A 16,354-nucleotide genomic window follows, 5' to 3' on the forward strand; every position below is an offset into this window, starting at 1 on the left:
GATTTCAAAATGGTGCCGGAAAAAGATTATCCCACGCTCAATAAACACTAACTCTGAGTTACATATTAGATGGATACCTCCTGATGGGAGTATGGTTAAAATAAATGTGGATGGTTCGGTCTTGGCTCAAACAAATAATGCTGCTTGTGGGGGTGTGTTCAGAGATTCTATGGGAACTTGTTTAATGAGTTTCACTTGTAATCTTGGAAATTGCTCGATCATGCACGCAGAACTTTGGGCTATTATCAAAGGGCTCCAAATTGCAGCTGCTAATGGGATGAATGATGTGATTATTGAATCGGACTCACAAATGGCCATTAAGCTTGTTCGAGAAGGCTGCCCTCTGTCACACCCATGCTACCCCTTACTGCAAGACATTAGCATTCTGGTTCGGCGGATCCATCACGTGAGTATGCAACATACCCTCCGCGAAGCAAACGTTTGTGCAGATGTCATGGCCAAGAAGGGACATCAATTTGGATTTGGTTTGCAAGTATTTGATCATCCCCCCCTGAGCTATATCTTCCTATGCTCTTTGATTGTGCGGATTATTTTAGACTTAGAGGCTCTGCGTAGCCAGTTTCTTTCTTCTGCTTTTCGGGGTCCCTGACCCCTCCCCCCTCAACAAAAAAAAAGTGAACTCAACAAAAAAAAAGTAACTGTCCTTAATTCATTCCGTTAAAGCTGTTTTGTTTCACTCTCCAACACCAACCATTCCTTCACTTGACGCCATGATCATTCAAACACTTCATTCCAGCCCAACCTTCCATGGCTTTTCTACCTTCCACTCACACATTTCTTGCTCTTCATCATCATCCTCACCATTCCTTGCTAAACGCTTTCTCTCCTTGGTTCCATTCCCTTCAAGAAATCCTCTTCTCAAGTTCAATTCCACTTCAAACGACAGCACTCCGGACCAAGTAACGTTCTTACTTTTCAACTTTTATGGTATCTGTAGTAGCTTCACAACATGTTTTCTTTGTTCAATATATCTGTTCATTCTGATATTTATTACTCTTTATGTTCTCAAATAAATGTTCGCTTTTGAATTAGATTGAAATGTCTTAGGAATCATAAAAATTACTGTTGTAAAATTACTTTGACAAGAAAAAAATATAATAATAACGTTATAATTATTAGATGGACACTTATTTGATAACTAGTAAGCATTTTCTGCTTTTAATTTCCACTCTCCATGCAATGTCAATGTTAAAGCATAATCATCGATGAGACAATTATAACCAACTTGGATTGGCTGAGTAGTTAGCTCCTTCGTTCGCTTAAGCAAATGTCAGGATTCGGATCCTGCCTTGTGCATGCAGCAATCCGGTCCTTCACCTATTAGATTGGGAGATACTGTGAGCAAAAAAAAATCAATGAGATATTTATGTTTTATACTATAGTAGTTATCATCAAATAAGGATATTTTAGTAAATAACTTCGTGATTAGTTCTTGATTAATTTGTGCACAGATATTAAAATGATTTCCCAATCGTGTGGTTTGGTTGTAGTGCAGGATTATCTCCTTGATGCTCCAGAATCTATTGGAGATGGCTTCTCTTTTAGTGGAGGTACTTCTGTATATGTTTTTTTTTTTTTAAATTTCAATGCATGTGTTGGAAAAACAAACACACATACATGTGGGTTTTATGCAACGAAACTATTTGAGAAGTTTATTGGTGAGTTTTTGTGGTCTCTTGTTTTTGATAGGAAAATATTCAGATGAGCCAAGTCCAAGTGATGAGTGATTTAAACAAGGAAAAATGGTAACTAATATTTGTTTTTCATCCATTCCTTACATGGACACAGTTTATGATAGGGGTAGATAAATTAGATTATAGGCTAGTTAGTTAGATAGTCTTTAATATCATGTCATGAATCATTCGTTGTCAAATACTAAGCTTGAGTTTTTCGGGTAGAGGTGGATGAATGACTATGTAATATGTATACAGCAGCATTGTTTGATCTAGAAATGAATGCCACCTGTTGAAATAAGATTGAAGGCTTTGTTCTTGTTCTTGCTGCTGCTTAATTTTTCCTTTTCCTGTTATCTCTAAAATAGGCTCTTAACTGGACATTTTTATAATATTCTATAGCAATGTTGTGCCTTTTGGAAAAATATTGTTGAAGTATAGTGCTCGTTACTTTAGATATACACTTATTGAAAGAAGGAATATTGGTTGTAAAGTTAAGTGTACTTGATTTATTTCATTTCCTTGTGTTGCATGCAATATTGTTGTAATTTCAAGTCACATTTGTTGTGACCTGATCAGTATTATGATGTTATTGTTGGGTTTTTTTTTCTCTCCTTTGTGAGGCCCAAGCCCAACATTTTGGGGGTGTATTCTTGCATCCTAGTGTCACAACCCTAATTCATATTTTGGAGATCATTTGAGAGAAAGATAGTAGCCACCAAAGAGAGAAAGAGATAGGGAAAAACAGAATTTCCGTTTTTGCACTTTCTACTACAGAGGCAGAGTTTATTGCAGCAACTGAAACATGTAAAGAGTTGTTGTGGATGAAGAAGTTTCTTGCAGCACTTGGTTTCAAACAAGACCGTTATGTGTTGTTGTGTGATAGCCAAAGTGCTATTCATCTTGCCAAGAATTCTACTTTTCATCCAAGATCTAAACATATTGATGTTAGGTATCACTGGATACGGGATGTGTTAGATTTCAAGTTGTTGGAACTTGAGAAAGTTCACACTGATGACAATGGTGCTGATATGATGACAAAAGTATTGTCAAGAGAAAAGTTTGAAACATGTTGTTTGATCGCCGGAATGGCGAGAGCCTCCACCTAGTCGAGAAGGGGGAGATTTGTTGGGTTTTTTTTCCTCTCCTTTGTGAAGCCCAAGCCCAATATTTTGGGGTGTATTCTTGAATCATAGTGTCACAACCCTAATTCATATTTTGGAGGTCATTTGAGAGAAAGAGAGTAGCCACCAAAGAGAGAAAGAGAAGGGAAAAAATAGAATTCCCGTTTTTGCCCAAAGCAGTAAATTTCAAATGATAGTTTCTCAGTTGTTCACCGTTGGATCGACTTGAAATTTAAAATGTGTGTTTCTATCATCTTGTTCTTCATTCTGGTCGGTGGAGATATTGATTGGAGATTTGCAGTGAGAGAAATTAGCTTTGCAAGAAAGAAATTAGGTTTCCCATTTTTACACAGAGCAGCAATCTTGGAACGGCATTTTCTCATTTTTTTTTCACCGTTAGATCAACGTGAAATTTGGACTGTAGATTTTTCACATTTTGTTCTTCATTCTGAACGGTGAAGATTTTAATTGGAGGTCTGAAGAGGGAGAAATTGGCTTCGACAGCAGCTCTGTTTTTTTGGGTATATTTCATCTTCTTGCTTCTAATTTGTAAGCTTTGGTGCTTTGATGTTTTGGCTGGTTATATGCACCTTTTTTTGTGCTTTGTTTGAGACTCTCTTGTACCTTATTTGATTATAGTGGAACTATTTCATTGGTCTGGACGACTCGTGGTTTTTACCTCTCACATAGAGGGGGTTTTCCACGTTAAAATCTCGGTGTGTTCTTATTATTGCTTTACTTGCTATATTTATTTGTTATAGTTGCTGCCATATTGTGTTGTGAGTGCTTCCATATTATTCTTGTGTTGGACATTTGTGTCGTTTCCGCTGCTAGGCTCTTTCATACTGGCATCGGAGCTTGTTGGTATTTTTCTGGGCTTGTGATTTTGTGAACAATGGAAGCTAATACTAATACTAGTAGGATGATCACTCTTAATGGTCCTAATTATGATTTGTGGAAGTCAAAAATTGAAGATTTGCTTTATGTCAAGAATTTTCATCAACCAGTTTTTAGTACAGAGAAGCCTAATGATAAATCTGATGATGATTGGACTTTGTTGCATAGACAAGTCTGTGGATATATTAGGCAGTGGGTTGACGATAATGTGTTGAACCATATTATTAGAGAGACACATGCTCGGACTCTTTGGATTAAGCTTGAACAGTTGTATGCTCGAAAAACTGGGAATAACAAGATGTTTTTGATCAAGCAGTTGTTGGCTTTGAAGTATACAGATGGGACATCAATGACAGATCACTTGAATAATTTCCAAGGAATTATGAATCAGTTATCTTCCATGGGTATCAAGTTTGATGAAGAGGTTCAAGGATTGTTACTTCTTGGCTCCTTACCAGACTCGTGGGAAATTCTCAGAATGTCATTGTCCAATTCTGCTCCTGATGGTGTAATCTCTATGAATCTTGCCAAGAGCAGTGTTTTGAATGAAGAGATGAGAAGAAAGTCACAAGGTACATCGACTATACATTCAGATGTTCTTGTTTCTGAGTCTAGGGGGAGAAGCAAAAGTCGAGGTCCTAAAGGTAGAGATCAAAGCAGAAGCAAGTCTCAAGGAAAGTATAAGAATATTGAGTGTCATCATTGTGGTCAAAAGGGACATGTGAAGAAATTTTGTTGGTAGCTAAAGAAGGAGAAAGCCAAGGCAAATAAAGACAATATCATAAATAAAGATGATGGTAGCAAGGAAGACAAGGTTTAGTAACTCATGATAATTTTCTTGTTGTTGAGGAGTTTAAATCTGTTAACCTTGTTGATAATAGCACTAGTTGGGTGATTGATAGCGGTGCTTCTATTCATGTTACATCTAGGAGGAATTTGTTTACATCTTATACTCCTGGTGATTTTGGTGATGTGAAAATGGCTCATCAAGGTGTTGCAAAATGTGCCGGTGTTGGACAGGTTTGCTTGAAAACCTCCAACGGTACCAAGTTGACTTTGAAGCGTGTGAAACATGTTCCAGATATTCGGTTGAACTTACTTTCTGTTGGTAAGTTGTGTGATGAAGACTTGGATAGCTCATTCTCTCGTGATAGTTGGAAGCTCACCAAGGGTTCCATGGTTGTTGCTAGAGGTACTCGACACTCTACTCTTTATTTAACTCAAGCAAAGATTGTGAAAGATGTTGTTAATGCTGCTGAGTTTGTTGATGAAACTGATTTATGGCATAAGAGATTATGTCATATGAGTGAGAAGGGCATGAATATGTTATCCAAGAGGAATCTTTTATCTGGTTGTAAGGTTGCTTTGCAAAAGTGCAACCATTGCTTTGTTGGGAAACAGAACAGGGTTTCTTTCAAGAGCCACCCACCTTCAAGGAAGTCAGAGATACTTGACTTGGTGCATTCTGATGTATGTGGGCTGATGAAGACAAGAACACTTGGAAGGTCTATCTATTTTGTAACCTTTATTGATGATCATTCTAGGAAATTATGGGTTTACACTTTGAAGACCAAAGATCAAGTTTTGAATGTGTTCAAGCAATTTCAAGCTTCTGTTGAAAGAGAAACTGGGAAGAAGTTGAAATGCATTCGTACTGACAATGGTGGTGAGTACTCAGGTCCATTTGATGCTTATTGTAAAGAGCATAGTATAAGACATCAGAAGACTCCTCCGAAGACTCCTCAGTTGAATGGCTTGGCTGAAAGGATGAACAGAACATTGGTTGAAAGAGTTAGGTGCTTATTGTCACAGTCTGGATTGGCAAAATCCTTTTGGGGTGAAGCTTTGAGCACTATTGTTTATATCTTGAACCGGATACCATGTGTTCCCTTGTAATTTGAAGTGCCAGAGAAGGTATGGTCAGGTAAAGATGTTTCTTATGATCATTTAAGAGTCTTTGGATGTAAAGCTTTTGTTCATATTCCTAAAGATGAGAGATCTAAGCTTGATGTAAAGACTAGGCAATGTATTTTTATTAGCTATGGCATGGATGAGTTTGGTTACAGGTTTTATGATCCTGTTAACAAAAAAGTGATTCAGAGTAGAGATGTTGTCTTTGTTGAAGACCAAACATTGAAGGATGTTGATAATGCGGAGAAGCCAATGGTTCAGCCTAGTGATGATTTTTCTGACTTGGATATTACTCCCTCTATGCCTATGGTAGAAGATGGTAGAGTTGAAGCTCAAAATAATGAGCATGATACAAGTGCAGATGAAGATGGAACAATTGATCCGATACTTGATGAAGTTGGTGATAATGATCAAGATGAACAACCAGCTTTGGAAATTCCTGCAAATGCACTCAGAAGGTCTACAAGAGAGAGGAAGCTTTCGTCAAGGTATTCTCCACATGAGTTTGTTTTGTTGACTGATGGAGGAGAACCTGAATGCTTTGGAGAGGCTGTTGAAGATGAAAGCAAAGCTTAATGGCTTGAAGCTATGCAAGAAGAAATGAAGTCCTTGCTTGAGAATGATACCTATGAGTTAGTGAAGCTACCGAAAGGTATGCGAGTTTTGAAGAACAAATGGGTATTCAAAATCAAGAATGAAGAACACAATTCTAAGCCTCGGTATAAGGCTAGATTGGTTGTTAGAGGTTTTAACCAGAGAAAATGTGTTGATTATGAGGAGATCTTTTCTCCTGTAAAGACAGCTTTTCTTCATGGTGATTTAGACAAGGAGATCTACATGGAGCAACCAGAGGGCTTTGTTATTAAAAGAAAGGAAGATTTTGTGTGCAAGCTTAAGAAGAGTCTTTATGGGTTGAAGCAAGCTCCAAGACAGTGGTACAAAAAGTTTGAATCTATCATGGGGAAGCATGGTTATCGTAAGACAACTTCAGATCATTGTGTATTTGTGCAAAAATTTTCTGATGATGATTTTATTATTCTTTTGCTTTATGTGGATGATATTTTGATTGTGGGCAAGAATGCTTTGAGAATTAATGAGTTGAAGAAACAGTTGAGTAAGTTCTTTGCTATGAAGGACTTGGGTCTTGCCAAATAGATTTTGGGCATGACTATTACTCGTTACAGAGATTTCAAGAAGCTTTATTTGTCACAGGAGAAGTACATAAAGAAGGTGCTTCAAAAGTTTGGCATGAATGATGCCAAATGTGTTGCTAGTTCTTTTGCTTTTCATTTTAAGTTGAGCACCAAGCAGTGTCCAACCACTGATGAGGAGAAACAAGTAATGGATGAAATTCCTTATGCCTCAGCTGTTGGAAGCTTGATGTATGCTATGGTATGTACTAGACCAGACATTACTCATACGGTTGGTACTGTGAGTTGTTTTCTCTCTAATCTAGGTAAAGAACATTGGAATGCTGTTAAATGGATTATGAGATATCTCAAAGGTACAACTAACTTGAGTTTGAGTTTTGGTGGTGAGAAACCTTTGCTAGTTGGCTTTACTGATGCAGACATGGCAGGAGATTTTGATTCTCGAAAGTCTACTTCAGGTTATTTGGTCAAGTTTGCAGGGGGAGTTATTTCATGGCAGTCAAGGCTACAAAAGTGTGTTGCACTTTCTACTACAGAGGCAGAATTTATTGCAACAACTGAAGCATGTAAAGAGTTGTTGTGGATGAAGAAGTTTCTTGCAGCACTTGGTTTCAAACAAGACCGTTATGTATTGTTGTGTGATAGCTAAAGTGTTATTCATCTTGCCAAGAATTCTACTTTTCATCCAAGATCTAAACATATTGATGTTAGGTATCACTGGATACGGGATGTGTTAGATTTCAAGTTGTTAGAACTTGAGAAAGTTCACACTGATGACAATGGTGCTGATATGATGACAAAAGTATTTTCAAGAGAAAAGTTTGAAACATGTTGTTTGATAGTCGGAATGGCGAGAGCCTCCACCTAGTCGAGAAGGGGGAGATTTGTTGGGTTTTTTTTCTCTCCTTTGTGAAGCCCAAGCCCAACATTTTGGGGGTGTATTCTTGCACCCTAGTGTCACAACCCTAATTCATATTTTGGAGGTCATTTGAGAGAAAGAGAGTAGCCACCAAAGAGAGAAAGAGAAGGAAAAAAATAGAATTCCCGTTTTTGCCCAAAGCAGTAAATTTCAAATGGCAGTTTCTCAGTTGTTCACCGTTGGATCGGCTTGAAATTTAAAATGTGTGTTCCTATCATCTTGTTCTTCATTCTGGTTGGTGAAGATGTTGATTAGAGATTTTCAGTGAGAGAAATTGGCTTCACAAGAAAGAAATTAGGTTTCCCATTTTTACACAGAGCAGCAATCTTGGAACGGCAGTTTCTCATTTTTTCACCGTTGGATCGATGTAAAATTTGGACTGTAGATTTTTCACATCTTGTTCTTCATTCTGATTGGTGAAAATTTTAATTGGAGGTCTGAAGATGGAGAAATTGGCTTCGACAGCAGCTCTGTTTTTTTGGGTATATTTCATCTTCTTGCTTCTAATTTGTAAGCTTTGGTACTTTGATGTTTTGGCTGGTTATATGCACCTTTTTTGTGCTTTGTTTGAGACTCTCTTGTACCTCATTTGATTTTAGTGGAGCTATTTTATTGGTCTGGACGACTCGTAGTTTTTACCTCTCACATAGAGGGGGTTTTCCACGTTAAAATCTCGGTGTGTTCTTATTATTGCTTTACTTGCTATATTTGCTTGTTATAGTTGCTGCCATATTGTGTTGTGAGTACTTCCATATTGTTCTTGTGTTGGACATTTGTGTCGTTTCCGCTGCTAGGCTCTTTTAGTTATCAGGGTCAAGCCTATTCAAGTTCTGACAGTGGCGAAAAGGCAAAAGATCCAACTTTCGGGCTCACTATGAGTGCTGGTTCTCAAGCTAGTAGTGATTTCTTCAGATAAAAGAAGCTTTAATGTAAAAGAATTTACACTATCATAAAACCACTCATCCAAAAAACTTAAGCTGATACGAGAAGACAACATTAATGGTTATATTCCTAACATACACGAATATCCGACTAAGTGCTGCCATGTAGGCAAAAGTGGTTAAAATATCATAAAATACTTTTTTTTCGTTGCCAAGGCTTGAATCCATGGTGAAATATATAACCATTCATGTTCCTTTAGGTAGCGTTTGTTTTGAGGTACTGAGACAGAGACTGAGAGACTGAGACTCAGTATCGTGTTTGTTAGTTCAGAGACTGGTACTAAAATTTCTGTCTCTGTCTCTAAAATTTCAGTATTTCAGTACCTCCAAAAAGTAGGGACACAGGGGACTGAAATTTTTAGAGATAGAGACTGAAACTTTAATAATATTTTATACCTAATATATTTTTATTTCAATTAATTAATTCCAATTTTACCTTTTGTGTAAATTAAATTAGAGTTTCATTCTTGTTTCAATTCTTGTCTCCTATTTTACACCAAACAGAATACTGAGATTTATTTCAATCCCTGTCTCTTAGTTTCTGTCTCTCAATTTCAATCTTTTCGTCTCTGTCTCTCCACCAAACACTACCTTATCTAACAGTTTAAATTTTTGGTGTAAGTGATTTTATGGCATCTGTGATCATTGGTTAAGAGAACAAAATATTTACCATGTTGACCAATCCCACAGTATAGATAAAAGACTTGTTAGAATTTATTGAACTTTGCTTCAAGAAAAAATGCGGAATGGTATTATTTTGAGGGTAACTGATTGAATCATATTTTTGTCAAAATGTATACAATAGATGGTTTTGTGTTGAAGTTGGAAGTGCAGATAATCCATCAGTGATACTAATCCATGGTTTTCCTTCACAGGTCAGCTTTATTTGTCAATAATTTCTAGACTGATCTGCAAAATTATGTTACTGTACAAAACTTTAATGGTTGCTCTCATAATCCTAAATCCACATTGTTGTTTATTATTAGGTAATTTTATCCGTCGCAAGCCTGTATCCACAATCATGAATGATCTGATTTGAGTTCATTTTGAATTTTCTTTATGTACTATTGAATAGTGGACAGAATGTTAGCATAACAATATAGCTCTTGTTTTTCTTTATAATTAGTCCTTGGTTAGCTCATGTACTCATTCGTTACTGGAATTATCATTGATAGTGGGTAGAAAATTGGGGTATGTTTGGTTTATATTTTCATTTTCATTTTCATGTTCAGTATTTTTGTTTTTAGATTTCTGTGAAAAAAAAAAAAAGTGAAAACAATTAAATACAGTTTCCTACTTTCATGTCCTGTTTTTAGAGATGGCAAAATTTCTCGAGACGCGAGGACCCCTGCGGGGACTGCCCCAAATGGGGATCCGATTGTGGGGAATTTTCTCCGCGGGGATGGGGATGGGAGACAAAATTTTTCCGAAGCAGGTGCGGGGACCCGAACGGGAATCTCCGTCCCGTCCCCGCTATTCCCCAAAATTTATGAATTCCTTGAATTATCCTTAATAGTTTATTTCTCATATATATTTTTTAGTCATTTCTCACACACACATATAAATAGAAACCCAAAACTCCTAATCTTTATTTGCATAACCTCTCTTCAATTCAGAGATCCCTAAGGTTGTCCATACTCCATCCAACCTCTCTACAGCCACCCCCTCGTCACCCTTTTCACCGCATCGTCACACCTCACCGTGCCATCACCCTTACCGCGTCGTAATTTCTATTTGCGGCATTCCTTTTCGTAACTCTGCCGTCGTGTCCATTCTCCTCTCTGTTGTCACGTCTCCCACCTCGTCCACTGCTTTTTTCTTTGGCTCGTCGTTGCGTCTCCCCATTGCGTTATTTCGAAAGAAGTCACCATCGTGTTATTTAGACTTTTTGTATAAAATCTTGCAGTTTTTGTATAAGATAGATACTTGTAGCTCTATTCATATGGAAATTAATAATTAGTTAGAACTATTATGTAGATGGGGAATGGGGTCCCTGCGGGGAGTGGGGCTCCGTGGGGAATGAGGATAGGGAGCAATTTTCCCCCACGGCGGGAAATAGGGCGGGGATGGGGAGTAAATCTGAGGGCGGAGATGGGGAGCAGGGAGGCATCCCCCGCCCCCGCCCTGCCCATTGACATCCCTACCTGTTTTCAATGTTTCCTTCTCAAAATCCTTAAAACAAAAAATGCTAAAATTGAAAACACAAAATGGAAACACAAGCCTAATACTAATATACTATTAACTTGTTAGAGTTATTATCAGAAGGAGATGCCACTCCCAAAATTGATTGTTGATGAGAAAAGGGTGGTGCTGTCCAAGTGATTGTTAGCATAAGAAGAGAAAAGAGAGTAGTGACTCACAAGGATAATGAAAGTGTCATAGTCGAATTCTAGATTTTAGGGAAAAAGATTGCAGTGTTTTTATAGGACATACTCTCATAATCAGTTAAAATTATAGGATTAAGCCAGGGAGTGAGGGAAAAAGATAGAACAAAGCTAGAATGAAACTTTAGGTTGATGTAATATTGTTTTGTAACTTTGTTAAAATATACTGACTCAATGGTTTGAAACCAGTAGTTGGAATAAAGTAATAGTGCAACATTTGACACATATTAAAGAGACAAGACCACTCCTAAGAATTAAGATTACTTCATCAATAAGATGTGATCTTGCTTGCGAAATAAGAGTGTCAACCGAGTTATATCTTCAGAGGCTGAGCGCCTAACCCTCGAATCCGAGCTTTTTCTTTGTCTTGAGGTGTGAAGGTATGAGCAATGAAGAGGAGGGGGAGTGTACCTGCAAAGACCCTCCGAAGCTTAAGTCAGTATGATGTCTAGTTTTTCAATGAGTTTAAAAGAATACTTTACCTTGCTTTATATCCTCGGCTATTTGTCCGTTATGCTTTTAATATTAAGGTCGGTTATAAAAGAGCGGACAACGTCTATTTATTCGTCTGCTGTTACATCGTTGGTCACGATGATAACACTTTTAGCCGAGTTATGGCTCATGAATGGACAAGCTTATAATGGATTGTGCCGAGTTATAGCTCATGAATGAGTGAACCTGTAACGGACTGTGCCGAGTTATAGCTCATAAAGCGGCGAGTTTGTAACGGATTTCACCGAGTTATATCTCATTTATTATGACCATATCACAGCCCCCAAGCTTGGCCTGTGGAGAGTTATTTTTAATGAAGCAGGTTGAGCTTATTTGAGGAGTTATAACTCGGTGAGTTAGGTTGCTGAGTGAGCCCCCAGTTCAACTTACTTCATTAAAACGTCTTTATGTTATTGTTTTGGGGAATCGTGTCGTTGTTTTTGTTTTGAGGAGAGAGAGAAAGTACTTGGATCATTAAATTCTCTTATTTTTCCAACGCAAATACACCGTTTGATGTGATTGAGGAAGCAGTTACCTTTACAATGTGGTTAAGTGAATGGTTTGGGAACTGAGTTGCTTATCCCTGACCCTTGGTGTTTCTTCTTTGAAAACAGAATGAGTAAAAGAGGTATGCATGCGTTTCGTTTTATTTTCTAATTTTTCATCATCTTCTTCTTCTTTCTTCGCTTTTGCTTTTGTTCCTGGGTTCGGTTATGGGGTTTGAGAAAGAGAAGAGAAAAGAGATTGATTGGTCGTATGATTGGGTTAGTAAGGATAAGGGTCGAGTGTCTTTGTTTCGGGACGATGCGGCTGTGAAGGAGGTTGATATTGGCAGAGTCGTGAGGCCTGGTTCTGGGGTTCAAGTGGAGTTGCTGCCATGCAGTAGTGTGGATAGGGTGTATCATAGGGGGCAGGGGTTTGAGTACTTTTATATGCATAGTTGCGTGTTGGAAGAACTGAGGGTGAGGCTGCCATTTACAGTATTTGAATGTCAAGTTTTGAAGCAATTAAACTGTGCTCCTTCACAATTGCATCCTAATGGTTGGGCCTTTTTGCGTTGTTTTGAAATACTGATGGAATTTCTCGAGGAGGGTTCTTCTGTAGATTTGTTCTTTTCTTTGTTTCAAGCGAAAGGGGTTTGGAAAGGGGGTTGGGTTAATTTGAACAGTACTCCTGGGTTTGGTATTTTCAAATTATATAAGTCCTCTTTCAAAGACTTTAAGGAGATGTATGTGAAGGTGAGGAATGTTGAAAAAGAGTTTCCATTTTATATTGACGAGTTTTTGGCTGAGAAGTTTTCCCTGTGGTGGTGCTTGGAACCCCAGAATATACTCGGGGCTGAAATTATAACTCCGAGGAATGTGTGTATAATAGAGTTTTTGGTGGAGCAAATTGATCAGAAGGATTTGATCTCTATGTTTAAACTTTTAAAGTGGGAGAAAAATAGGGCTGCTGTTGTAGATTATATGGGTGAATTGTGTATATGTGTTATTAATTGATTTGTGTATTTTAGGCTTACTGAGATGTTGCTTTGGTTTTTGAATTTTCAGGTGGTAAGTATCCAGGGGTCTCTGCTGCTTCGCTTAGGTCGCGTTTTAAAAGTAAGAACTTGGAGAAAGAGGTATCGTCGTCCAATCGTGAAAAAGCTGGTGGAGTTGGAGAAGTTAGTCAAATTCGTCAGGGGCGGAAGAAGGTGATCGCAAAGAAGAGGAAATCGAGCGTGGTCAATTTGTCTGAGGATACTAGCGAGAAAGGACAAGGGGTTTCATTAGAGGAGATTCAAGCTTTTGTTGTGAATCAGAAAAAGCTGCATGAAATGACCGGACATAGTGAGGGTATATCTGTATGGGGGAAGGAGTATCCTTATATGGCTGTAGTTGATGAGCATTGTCAATCCAAAGTTGACGTGTCTTTGGCGAATGAGTTCGGCAAAATGGCTGTTGGTCAGTATATGCAGGTAATGGCTTTTTATTGTGTTATGGTTGTTTTGTTTGCTGGTAGGTGTTGGTGTATTTTCATTGTTCTTTATTTATGGTTTGTAGGTGGTTGGTTTGAGGATAGCTAGTTTAGGTCGTAGTCAAGAATTGAAGCATAAGAAGGTGCTAGTAGATAAGAATGATGTGTCACTGTTGAAAGAAGAGTTAAGTAAATCTAAAGTTGTTGTTGACGAACTTTAGAATAAGCTGGCTGAAACTGAAAAACAATTGAAAGAGACCAAAGATAACTATGCCAATGATGTTGAGGATTTGAAGAAGAAGGAAGCGAACTTAGCGAGCATGGAAGCTCGGCTGATTGAGGTAACTGCGAAGCTTAAAGAAGTGGAGAAGAAAAAGGGTGACGAGATTTTAGATTTGTTTGTTGAGGGTTTCGAGAGGGCGTCTTTACAGGCGAAGTTCCTTTTGCCTAATGCTGACTTGTCTGAGATGGATCCTGGGAAGATTGTTCGAGATGGCAAAATGGTTGAGGATGATGGTTTTGCCGAGGATGAGGCGGAGAATGTTTAGGATGTTATTGTAATTGCTTTAGTACTATTTATGTTTGTTTTTGTTTTGATGACTTGGTTGGCCAAGACTTGTTGATATTTTGCTAAACAATTATATGCTATTTTGTAGCCTGCTAATAGAGTGTGTTTGGATTGTTGTGTATTTGTGGCCAATTTGAATTTTTAGATGTTTGAGAGGCCTTTGCGTGGTTTGATGGGAATGTTCCGTTTAAGGATATTCCTGTTAGAATTTGCCGATAATGTTCTGATTGAGATTAGGCAAGGATATTTGTTGGTTTTAAAATCATAGATAAATCTGCCTCGTATGATATTAAAAGCAATCCTTGAGTGGTAGAGAAAGTTTGTTTGTATAAGAAGAGGTGAAATAGACTTTATATACTGGTATTTGCAATCCTTTGGATACAAAGGTTCAGGTAGGCTAGCCTCGTTAAAACCTCTCCAAGCAAAACCCTTTAGGGATAAAATCTTGGTAGTAGGAAAAAGAGTACAAGCCTGTCCCTGAGTTTTAACTATAGAATTTCTTTAACGAAGATACATTCCAAGAGTTGGGTAGGATTGTACCATTTAGAGTTTCTAGCTTATATGCTCCGTTGTCGAGGACCTGTGTGACTCGATAAGGTCCTTCCCAATTTGTGGCGAGCTTGCCATGTGATGGTGGACGTCGCGCGAGCTCTGTCTTTCGAACGACCAAGTCGCCTTTTTCGAATGTTCGGCTTCTGACCGACTTGTTGTAGCGCCGAGATAATGTTCGCTGTGCGGCGCGCTGTTTGAGGGTGGCCATATCTCGGATCTCTTCGATGATGTCTAACTCGGCTCGCCGGGTTTGATCATGCTCGCCGAGCTGTGTCCTAATCGAGCTGTGGGAGATCTCCAGTAGTATCATTGCTTCCGATCCATAGACAAGTCGGAAAGGTGTCTCTTTTGTTGATGATTGGGGTGTTGTGTTATATCCCCATAGTACTTCAGGTATAAGGTCAGCCCATAGCCCTTTTGTGTCATCCAGCTTCTTCTTGAGTGCGTGTAAGATCACTTTATTTGCTGCCTCTGCTAGTCTGTTCGTCTGAGGGTGTTCAACAGAGGCGAAATGTTGTTTGATTTTGAGGTTCTGCAAAAAAGATTGAAATTTCTGATCGGCAAACTGGCGACCATTGTCAGTTATGATATGATGAGAAATCCCGAAACGGAAAATAATGTTCCTCCAGACAAAAGATATTACTTGTTGTGATGTTATTTTTGCTAAAGGTTGGGCCTCAACCCATTTGGAGAAGTAGTCAATTCCGACTATAAGAAATTTTACCTGGCCCGGCGCCGTAGGGAATGGGCCGAGAATGTCTAATCCCCATTGGTGGAAAGACCAGGTGACATCGCTATGATGCATATCCTCTGCTGGAATGTTGATGGTTGGGGCGTGCTTCTGGCAATTGATGCATGTCCGGACCTTGTTCTGGCTATCTTGTTTTAGGGATAGCCAAAAGAAACCGGCGCGGAGGACTTTTGAGGCTAGGCTCCGAGCTCCTGTGTGGGTTCTGCAAATCCCTTCATGTGCCTCTGAGAGTGCTATTTCTTCTTCGGGACCGCTGAGGCATTTGAGTAAAGGTCGAGTGTATCCACGTCTGTATAAGGCTCCGTTCAGTAATGTGAAGAAGGTGGCTTGTCTTCGGAACCTTTTGACATTCTCGACGTTCTCTGGAATGTGGGATGTTTGTAGATAATTTATTAAATCTGTTCGTCAATCACTTTCCTGAGTAACACTTAGCACTTTTGTCAGGTCAATGCTAGGAGAGTTTATAGTAAATTGATGCAATGTAGATATCTCGGACTGAGTACTGCCGAGCTTAGATAAAATATCAGCTCTTTGGTTTTGTTCTCTGGGAATGTGTTGTATTTCAAGTTCTTTAAATTGTGAAATCAAATTTTTGACTAATAATAAATATTTGGATAGAAGAGGGTCTCTTACTTGAAACTGGTCGTTTACCTGTTGAACAACCAACAAGGAGTCACAATATACCTTGATTGTGTATATTTGAAGTTCTAAACAAAGCTGAGGTCCTGCGACCAGGGCTTCATACTCGGATTGTTGTTGCTGGCTTTAAAAGATAGGTGTATGGAGTGCTCGAGGATGGTACCATCTTCAGCTTCGAGTCGTATTCCAGCGCCACATCCTTCTTTGTTGGATGAGCCATCTATGTATAAAGTCCATTGTTTTGTGTGGTCCTCTTCTGATGGTATCGTAAGTTCTGCAATAAAGTCGACTAAAAACTGTGATTTTATTGCCCCTCTGGATTGATATCTGATGTCAAACTCGGACAGTTCGATTGACCATTTTGTAAGTCTCCCT

At 38.6% G+C, this 16,354-nt stretch overlaps 1 long non-coding RNA gene across 1 annotated transcript; it reads left to right on the forward strand.

Moving 5' to 3' along the window:
- The first annotated feature begins 649 nt into the window (after positions 1-649).
- LOC140181764 (uncharacterized) lies at positions 650-1,768 on the forward strand. The gene is made up of 3 exons (XR_011876944.1): positions 650-920; positions 1,517-1,571; positions 1,711-1,768. It is a non-coding gene; the product is annotated as an uncharacterized lncRNA (long non-coding RNA).
- Positions 1,769-16,354: the final 14,586 nt, after the last annotated feature.

The sequence above is a fragment of the Arachis hypogaea genome, chromosome 19 (assembly GCF_003086295.3).
Source record: "Arachis hypogaea cultivar Tifrunner chromosome 19, arahy.Tifrunner.gnm2.J5K5, whole genome shotgun sequence".
In the NCBI taxonomy this organism is placed as follows: domain Eukaryota; kingdom Viridiplantae; phylum Streptophyta; class Magnoliopsida; order Fabales; family Fabaceae; genus Arachis; species Arachis hypogaea.